This window comes from Enoplosus armatus, chromosome 7, assembly GCF_043641665.1.
Source record: "Enoplosus armatus isolate fEnoArm2 chromosome 7, fEnoArm2.hap1, whole genome shotgun sequence".
Lineage (NCBI taxonomy): Eukaryota > Metazoa > Chordata > Actinopteri > Centrarchiformes > Enoplosidae > Enoplosus > Enoplosus armatus.
Window position 1 is genome coordinate 9,211,040 of NC_092186.1, and position 10,732 is coordinate 9,221,771.

Sequence of the window (10,732 nt, forward strand, 5' to 3'; positions counted from 1 at the left end):
GTTGTGCAATTAGAGTTTCCTGCATTATTTTGCCATATTGATTATGTGCTGTTCTGTGCAATATTAGATTCTGTGTTTCTACTTTTATAACCAGTGCTCTTTCATACCTTCATGAGAAACTATTTGTCTACATTCATTCTTATCTATATATACTTAAGTGATGTTGTCTTTACTGTTGTGTTTGCTGGGGCTTTTGTGTTCATAGCTAGATATTGCTGGAGTCGTCTCGTCCCAAGAATTGAATTGCTCAGTTTGTTCCTCTTTGCAGATAAAAACACAAAGACCTTTGACCTGAAAGACAGAGAGAGAGAGAAGCAGCTGGACTGTTCCTCTTTCAAATGTACAGGCCATATAAACAGACTGACCTGATTATGCTCAATAAAATAAAAATCTTGCATTCTTAGCACTAAAAATAACAACTGTAATGAGCTGAAATGGAAATGCACCTAGATTTTGGGGATCACAAGGTCACGAGCAACAGTATGGCTTTTAGTGAGCAGATCCAACACCTTGATAGTTGTTGCAGTTTGGGTTCATGTGTGAAAATATTGTATTTAATTACTGTGTGACACTTTTATATGACGTTTGCCTGGAGAGAGGATCATAAGACTGTTTTCTTCAGGTTGTTCAGGTCTGATAGTGAGGGGCCTACTCAGTGCAGACAGTGGATCAGTCTGTGACTGTTTCTGAATTTTAGGGCAATGTTGCTCAATTTGCTTCCTCCCAAAGTTAACCATTATGTCAGCCAGCCAAATTCAGTCTACATACTGTACCAATATGAAACCACCCAACAGGGCTATCATTTTGTGTTCATTCTTGATTTTAGAGTTGCAAAGTTCCTTTCTGTGTAATCTGCTGCAAATGATTGCTTGATATAACTTTTAGTAGCCGCGTTCTGAGCTCACCTAGTCTCACATCCTCAGTAGCATGAGATAGTGAGACAGATCTACATTGCTGAGCAACTTTCTGTGAGTGTTTGTGAAACTGAGCTGCTTATTTAGGTCATAGCCAGTCCACACACTTAACCCTTACAAACCTCCATTCACCTTAAAGCTGCTATAATCAATATGTTTAAATCAACAATTGATTAAAATGACTTAAGCTGTGTTTAGAGAGAAAGCAAAGCAGGTTTTCATGTTTGACCGTGTTTTTTGGACCCAAACGACCCGCAACTTCACTGTTTTGTTTCAGTCTCACCACTCTCATAATCTCATCAACTTGTTTCCAGCTGCTGCAGGCAGCTGTTTTCATCAAAAAAGCTCTAGAAACGCACCATCTGCCCAGCATCAAACAGCAGACAGCGGCCAACGACTAGCTGGTCAGTATAGGGGAGCATTTAGCAGCTAAAGAGACAGATATTTTCTTCTGAAGTTGGTGGAGAGCAAACCAGAGCTAAACTTGGACTTACATTTATGAGTTGGACTCAAACACAACTCCAAATAAACGCATAATTTGCTCTGTGTGCTCTATGTGTAGATAAGTTACTGTTAGGTAACTCATTCGCCATATCTACTTTATGTGGTGATAAAACAGTAGGTCTGTGTTGTGTTTACAGCTTGTTGTGCTGCCCCCTGACCAAAAAAAATAATTAATGCAGATTGAACTGTTGTTTTTTGTCATATTGCCTAACCCCAACCCCTCCTGACTGTCTTTTTACTTTGAATTCCAGGCTTCTTGAGGGCCCTGAGTTGTTAGTTTCACTATTTCCCTCGCCCCTGTACAATCTACCTTTACTCACACTGAACGCAATCCTGTGATCAATTTTGTTGTTTAAAGGAGGGATTTTTTTTGCACAAAAAATTTGAAATCTCAGGTGTCTTTTTGTATATATATGTATATATATCTACACACACGTATACATAGTGCAACGTCTTTTGTTTTTCCCTCTTGTCATGTGCTCACAGCCTGAATAGTATCATCTATTCAACTATGTAAACAGCCACAATGTGTGTGGGTGGATGGTTGAAGTCAGGGAAGTAATTTTTCTACTTCAACTTCTCTAGTTTCAACTCATTCAGTGTGGCAAGTGTCATGTAATAGAAGATATTTTTAATAGCTCTGCTATGGAATGGTAGGCTATAGGTTTCCAAATGAATGAATAATGTAAAAAAGAAAGAGTGATGGATACATTAAACAAACAGACTTTAACTTTAACTTTAACATTGGGCTGGTTAAAATGAATAGAACATTTGTCTTTGTTGAAACAGCAGTGTTGTACTGGATATGCTGGATATGCTGGCTATGCTGCAAAGCTATAATCAGAGTGAAGACATTTGTCATCTTTTGTTTTCATAATAATTTCCATTTCCTTATGACACCATCATAGTGAGTCTGAACACTTTATTTTCACATCAGACTCATCATAGTTAAAAGACAAAGGAAAATTATTGTCAGACGACATAGTACTGAACAAATACACGTAGCATAGTAAATGTCATGATCAGTGACTGGTGCAACAGACGCAGCCCTTTAATGCAATCTGAACCACAAAATGAATGGTTTTGAAAATATCAGTTTGCTGACAACACACAACTATATTTCTCTCGTTTCTGCCAAGGGAGAGAGAGAGAGAGAGAGGTGGCGGTCCAGCACAGAGAGAGACAATCGTGCACTATACAAAATGCATTTGTTTTCCATTGCAATTTATTAAATATGTTTTTAGACTTTCTGGTTTGCATTTGCCTGTTTTACTTTATGTCTTATCTCCATTACGCTGCTTTGTTTACTCTATTTTTTGTTTTGAAAATTGGCACATAAAACGATTGCCTATTTAGTTACTCCCAACCCATTTTTTAGTAAATGTCATGACATTTAACTGCACGATACATTGTCAACTGGGGCTGCAGTAGTCTGACAAACTACCTCATAACATGTATGTGAAGTGCCTGTTGGTGCAACCTTTCATGACTACTGCATTAGTAATTTCTCTGATTCAAAGTCATCTTTCATTCCAACTAACACTGGGTAGAAAAGTGTAGCAGTAATCGTGCTGATTAAAAGTCCCTTGCGGGTAATATAAACATTGTGATTTCTGTTTCACAGTGGTTTTAGCTGGATGAAGCAATGCCATTCGGATGTGGATACTCGGAGTAGGAGAACCGTGGTCCTCAGACATTGTATCATGATGATGACACACACCCTCGCACGTCTACCTACATGTACATTTTCACTTCCTCTTTCAACAAGAGAGCACACAACAGCAGTCTGGAATATGTTTGGCAAGTGTGTGGGTGTGTAACAATGGTTCATGCTGAAATAGGTAAGTTGCATGTGAGAGCACGTCATTTTTCCAGGCTTTCTTTATAGACATTTTAACATCATACTATATATGATAGACAATGTATCACTGTTCTTAACGTCATTATAATAGGGAATGAAGAGGAAATAAAAATGCCTATAAACATATGACTTTTCCATTGCATTATAGTCATCCATATCTAATCTACTGCTCCACCCAAACACTCTGTGGGCTGGTGATACCAATAGAACAAATGTATTTCAGTACATTAACTCAATAAGAAGAAATAAGCCAATCAATCAATAAAAATGGAATCAATAACAAAGCTGCAAGCAGCAACAAAAGAGGTTGCCAAGTTGGATGCACATCGATCGATAAATGAAAAAGCTAGAGAGAAAAGCTTTTTAACAATATCCATAATATCAGAAATTAATTTTGATGTGTTACAGTGGAATTTCAGCTGCACTGTGTGACTACACTTTTTTTTTTAATGCCACTGAAGCTGCAATGTCTAAATGACATGAACTATGGTATGTAAACCTGCCTGCCAAATACATTCATGAACAATGTTGCCAAGTTTGATACTCAACAGACACTCATGGTTTCATGGTTACTGCACTATGACACCACACCCAGAAACAGGAACAAAACTCAACACATGCATAAAACATGTGTCCCAAATTCTAATTCACTGTTTTAAAATAGCTCTGCAGGCCCACTCACCTCTTGGACAAAAGGTAAAGACGGCAAGAAGATACAACATTTGAGAGAAAACAGAGAACCACATTACAAAGTTTACAAACTTAATAGTCCAGTCAATTTTATTTACAGCTTATAGCAAAAAATCACACATTTGTTTCAGAGGACAACATGATTTGGATAAAATATAATACAAATATGGCTACAGTATGTTTCCATCCACCTGCCGGTGAACTCACAAATTAAAAACCAAATTAAATACAGTGGACACAGGTCAGTTCTCATTTGACTTCTTACAGGATTTTTACAGTGTGGAAGCCTTCCGCCTCTTTGATATAATAAACTGCGAGTCGGTCAGCTTGTGAAAACGGTAATGAAACATGTGGTTCTCACCTGGTTTGTCATCCTCACAGGTAAGATTAGTCAACCAGAGAGATGAACATGACTAAGTACACAGGAAAGTTTTTCTTCTGAAAGTGTGATTAACACTATTTGTGCGGTATGCATTCTGACAGACTGATGGGTGGCAAGAAAGAAAAGCACATTATGAGTTGCCATTAAAGTTATGAGACATCGTTGGGCTTTGTAACAATTTCTTGTTAAAACAGATATTTCAAATTAAGCTCCGTCTTATGGGACTTTCTACTTTGATACAGTGCATCACTCATGAAGTTTCTCTGTCTCATCCACATTAAGTTGTATAAACTTGTGTTAAAACGCCTGTGACTGCACCTTTGGTTTTTGCTCTTCCCCTCCGGAGGAAAATCACATCCTTCCTCGTGAGGCTTGATACTTCAGAGTCCACTCTCTCCAAGAGCCAACAGCCATGAAACCACTTCGCCTTTCATGAAACTGCCCTGTGATAAGTGCGCACATGTGGACCGAGAGAAATTGCATAACATGAAGCCAGTCTGATTTCAGCCTGGTCAGAGTTCATAGACATGGAACGAGTCGTCTGTGTGGGTCGACTTAAAGTAAAGGCTTATTCTGCTTGTGTCGACCAGTTTGACTTTAATGAAAAAGAACATCTCTGTCTCTGTCTCTGTCTCAGTTTTGAGGGTTCTGTCATTTGTTTTCCAAGTTTGCACAACAGTAACCTCTTTGCTGGTGTCGTCTGAGAACTTCACCCATCCGTAGATTAAGTAGGTTGCAGCTTTCTCCGCAGTGAAGATGTCGTATCTTCCCTGTACGTCGCTCTCTGTGGAGGAAAGGGTAATATTTTCCATCAGTACTCATCTGCACATCTGCATAGTAATGTTGGAAGCAATTGAAATATGAGTGATGCTTACTTTTTAGTTTACAGCTTATGTTGACTTTTGCTGTGTCACTCAACGGTGGAGAATCCTGTAGAAAGACGGATTGATTATAGACACACACAGACATCAGTGATCATATTTGCTTTCTGTCAATGGTGTGAGGTGTTTCTCACCTGGTTGCATGATGGCGTGAACTTGAAAAAAAGCAGGAGAAAGCCCGCCAACAGAGCCACGATGACCAGTGTTTCCAAAGCGACCACACACTTGAAGCAGCCACGGAGGTCCGCTGGGGAACCTCTGGGTTGATGAGCAACTTCCAAACTGTCCACCTCCACCCTGACCTCCACCAGTGTCTCCTCCTGTCCTGCTTGATGTCTCTCCATAATGCAGACTGTGATACCTAGTAGTGGAGATTGACTCCTTGCTCCTTAATATAGTGAATGTCTTCCCACACACAATCAGAGAAAGTGGGAATCCCAAGCTCAGTTAACTCCCGCCCTTGTACAATAAAAAAGAAAAATAGAAATCCGTGGGTGTAGACGGAATCCCTTGAACCGGTTTAATTATTACACTCTCTCTATTTTTAGCTCCTCATGCTTTAATTGAGTCTCTGCCAGAGCCTATCAGGATCAGAAAAACATATGCTTTATATCTTGTGCTGAATAGAAAATAAGTCATGTAGTTGTGCTTGTGTCATGAATGTGACCTTCCCTCTGAATCTGAAACACTAAGTTTGATGAGGAATCAGTAAAACTTGCACTAAAACTGCTTTTGTCTGCTGGTATCATGGATATCAGTCAGTGTCCTGGTGTGTAAAGGATAACATCCGCTCTATTCCCTCTCTCTACGACATTCATACACACTCATGGACGGCATCATGGGCACTGGATAGATGATTACTCAATCATTCATTATTACACCTACACTCACTCTCACACACATCCTAACTATGACTGCAATCATCATGTCCTGACTGCCGTGCATGCACAGACTGGTACAGGACTATTTCTGCTCTTAGAGGCATAGATTCTTTTTGTTTCTCTTCAATCTGAGCCATTATCAAGCATGAATGAACACCTGAAGGCACCACACTGTCATCTCCGGTGTGTGTTATGATTTGCAGCTTTTTCATTCTTCCCACTCGAAGAAATTGTGAGGCAATTGTATGACATGGCAAGTTTATTTATATATATAGCACATTTCATGCACGAGAGCAATTTACATTTACATATACATTTAAAACATTTACAAAGTGCAAAAGTATAAAACTGTAACATCTTTAAATGACCCTGGGACAGGCAGCGGCAAACAGAAAGGTTTTAAAGCCTTGAGCTAAAAAAACACAGGGTTGGCGCAGACCTCAAGTGTTTATGGAAGTTTATATTATTTGTGTATGTAAAGCGCATTATGCACAGCGTTATTATCAACATGGCAGCACATATGAGGCTGCACAATCTCTTCATGATAAGACTTGGCTTGCACATGAAGCACATGGCGCTTTCAAATGCCCAACTTTATGTACGTGTGCAACCTGTTTCAGTCAAACGCCGGGAGAGGCAAAACCCTGAAAGCTCGACTGAAACACGATGTACAGATAAACATGAGAGCGGCATTTTAAACATCCTCTCCGTCTCTGTTTTTCAGTCTACCCGTTTACCTTGACCCCATTTAGCAGGAACTTCCTCCACAAGAGAAACTGCCTGCTGTTACATCACTGTTATTGTCCTGCCCACACACTTACACAGCTCAAGAACAGCCCCTTGCATCACTGTCTTTGGCTTCGGTCCTAACTGCTGGCAGGTTTGATGACAAACTCGAGTGAACACACACACACACACACACACACACACGCACGCATCGCACACACACACAGACAAAAACTGCTTATCTGACAGTCCAGTCTTGTGTGTTTTCTTATCTCACTTGTGTGTGCACTCAGTTTCATTGTCTTCAGAGTGAAAACGTGGTCTGGAGCTAGTTTCACAGTCTAATTATATTCTTCCATGAAGTTGCTGATCATCTCCCACAAGAGAAAGCACATTCCTACTGTAGATTCTTGAGCTGGGGAACACTGAGATTTAAAGGAAACCTAAAACAAGATAAATAGCTAGTACTACAGGTTTCAATAAAACAATCTACATTTTTAAGATGTCACCCTTAATCTAACATTCTGTTCGAAAATCGCAGCTCGGCCATGCAAATATCACAGGGCTTGGCACGCGTGTGACTACAATTATAATGTTTCAGGAAACTTGCTCCAGGTAACAAACTGTAATTTGAACTAATGGCAGAGAGCCATTAGGAAACAATTTCAAACACATTGCTCTCCACTTCTGTTTGTGCCCATGGAATCACCGAAAGGTGTGGCATCATTCAAAATGTTTATCACCAAACTTGTTTCTGGTGCATGAGCACTTAATCCAAGAAATACACCTGTCTGATCACACGGACTTGCTGGATTTCCGTTCATATGTACCTTAATATTGAGGGTAAGGGATTTTAAATTTGGAACAACGCTTGTAACCAAAAGGCAAGCATGATCTTACATGCCGTTCGCAGGAATGAATTCATAATCATTTTACCTCATCTGCTAGAAACGTTTTCAACCAGGCCGCTGCCACCCAGATTTGTTAGGGAAGAGGGCAATACTGAGTCATTCTCAGTAAAAATCAGAAAGTATAGCATGATCAATGAGTAGTATGACATAAGGCGAGTACGTTTCTAGATGTTTCTAATGATCATTTTTAAGTTCTGGCTGATTTTCCAACCTGAAATGATCAGACTTACATAAAACGATTGACAGCAAAATCAACAAAACATTTTACTGACTGGATTCTCTATGTTGTGAGACATCAGCTGATGAACTTATGATTTCTTTTTTGAAATCACTTTCAAAATGTATTAAAAATAGAAATGACAACAGACAGTCCAACCACAATGAACAGCAATGATATGCAGATATAAAATCAACGATGTGCTATAATCTTCTTTCCTTTTGCAGTCTGCCTGTAGGGACACCTGATAGTTGAACCCGTTACCTGAAACCACAGTAGTTATTACTCAAACCCACAGGGATTTACCCTGAACCCTCACTGAAGGTCCCAGTTTGACCACACAGTCACCTCAAAAACAGAACCTGCAAGGTGCTTTCACACGTTCAAGACACATGCCTGCACAATTTAAAGCTTTTAATGAGGTTCTATCCAGATGTCGTTCCAAACATATTTTCTGTTTTTTCATAAACACCAACTTTTATCTATTTTCACTCAGAACCTCAGAAAGGTTCTCCATCTTACATTTCATTGACAATTTACAGGCTGTGCTCATATAGCTGCCTCATGTGCGTCATGCTGCCTGTGATGGTTGGTATCTGCACATCAGTTTCTACTGACAACACTCAGAGTCTACAGCCACGCTGGCAGCTCTGTGAGGCTTTACCTCGGCACAGTGGTGCTTTGAGCTAAATGCTAACGTCAGCATGCTAACATATGGACACTAAGCAGTATACATAGGGTGACCATGTTTTCAAACCCCCAAAACTGGAACCCTGAAGTATACTGCACTCCATATTTGTCGGGACTCAGGACACCCAGCTTGAAACCGATACAATCCGGGACAAACTGGGACGTCTGGTCACTTCGGTATATGTTCACAGGTTAACAATTTTACTTTAGTGTATTAGCATGCAAACATTTGTTTGCTAATTAGCACTAAACAAGCACAGCTGAGGATGACGGGAATGTTATAATTGGCTATGTTTCGAGCTATCATGTATTCTGATTCTGTATTTCTCCACTGAACCTATGATCCTGTTTTGTACTTTTCTACTGAGCACAATGTACATCCTTGAAGATAACATGACTGGTTAGAACTGGTTTTCATACCAGGAGATAGCTGAAACTTCTCTATTCTATCAGTTAGGTCTGATACTTTAGATACACGCCGTACCAACAACATCCACACATGTTTCATTTCAGTAAGTCCAACCTCTGTACAGGGCAGGCCCAGCCCAAGAAGATAAATGTGAATCATTTTCGGACATCGGGGCTCCTTCTGACTGAGATCCTGCGAGAGCTCTGTCACTCCGAGCCCAGCGCTGCATTTACTTTACCTGTGACCGAAATCTGTGAACTGAACATTGCTCCAGTTTGTTCTTGGGCTTCCAACTAAAGAATCGGGCTAACAGGAATGTCGTCAGTTTTGCAGGTATTTGGTCATGGACCAAAACATTTGACAAACTGAAATTTAGCTCTAGATGAAAAGTTAAGGGATGATGATTTACAATCATCCTGCAAGGAGCATGAATGTCTGTACCACATTTCACAGCAATCCATTCGATAGTTGTCAAGACATTTCACTCAGAAGCAAAAATGTCAACCTGCTAGTGATGCTATGAAAATCACCAAAGTCAATATGATACATCCTCTGGAGTTTCTATACAAACGTTTGTGCCAATCCATCTAGTAGATGAAGATATTTCACTGGATAAGATAAGATAAATTAGGGGGTCACTAAAGTCAGTAGGATTCTTTATCTGGGGATCTGATAGTTTAAACTGTTTACCTGAAACCACAGTGTGTTCAGAGTTATTACTCAAACCCACAGGGATTTACCCTGAACCCTCACTGAAGGTCCCAGTTTGACCACACAGTCAACATGTTTTGTCACCTCAAAAACAGAATATGCAAAGAGCTTTCACACGTTCAAGAGACATGCGTGCACATATTCAGTTCTTGATTCCACCCAGATTTCCCTCTGAATGTTGTTATTTCCAGTTTTTTATCTATTTTATTTTTAAAAGGTTTCCACTCAGAGGCCCGTGCAGCTTAGGCCGGGACTTCTGGAGAGCTATCACAGAGGCTAAGGGTCTCCTTCGAAAACTGTAGGGCTGCTTGCTAAAACTCAATATCTTATTTTCTATTTCTTCACATGTTAAATACAAAAGATGCAACATGTGGGTGTGGATTTCAATCAGTAATGTGTAATGAGTATTTGATTATAGTTTTCAAGCAACTTGCCCAACACAGCACATCACTACTTACATTAGTTTTGGGGCTTAGAAGTAGAGAAGCTCTGTTCGCGACCAGCCCATCCACTGTGTAGTATTTCCTCAGTGTGGAGGGTAACGTTAGCGGCTCTGTCCTGCTCTTTATACGGGAAAGTTTACACAACAGCAACCCAAGCCAACGTTACCCAAGACAACGTTACATTTGCCAAACACGCACATTAGTCCTCATCCTAAAAGCCTTTTCTCTTATAACGTTAAAAGTTAAAACATAAAGCTTAACAGCCGAACAGGGTTGCGTTGCTCCTGCATTTTTCCACATCATACTTATAACTAACAAGCTCTACACCGCAATACAAATACCAGACAGAGCAATGCTTTATTTCCAGGTCTTCTACATGGATCATGAACTGGACATGTAGCTTTAGCCTCAGTCTTTCAGCACACTGTTATGCATGTAGCCATGAAATGCACATGTAAGACCCCTTTAACCACCCCTCAGCTGGAAACATTAAAAACTCAGTGAAGTGAGCG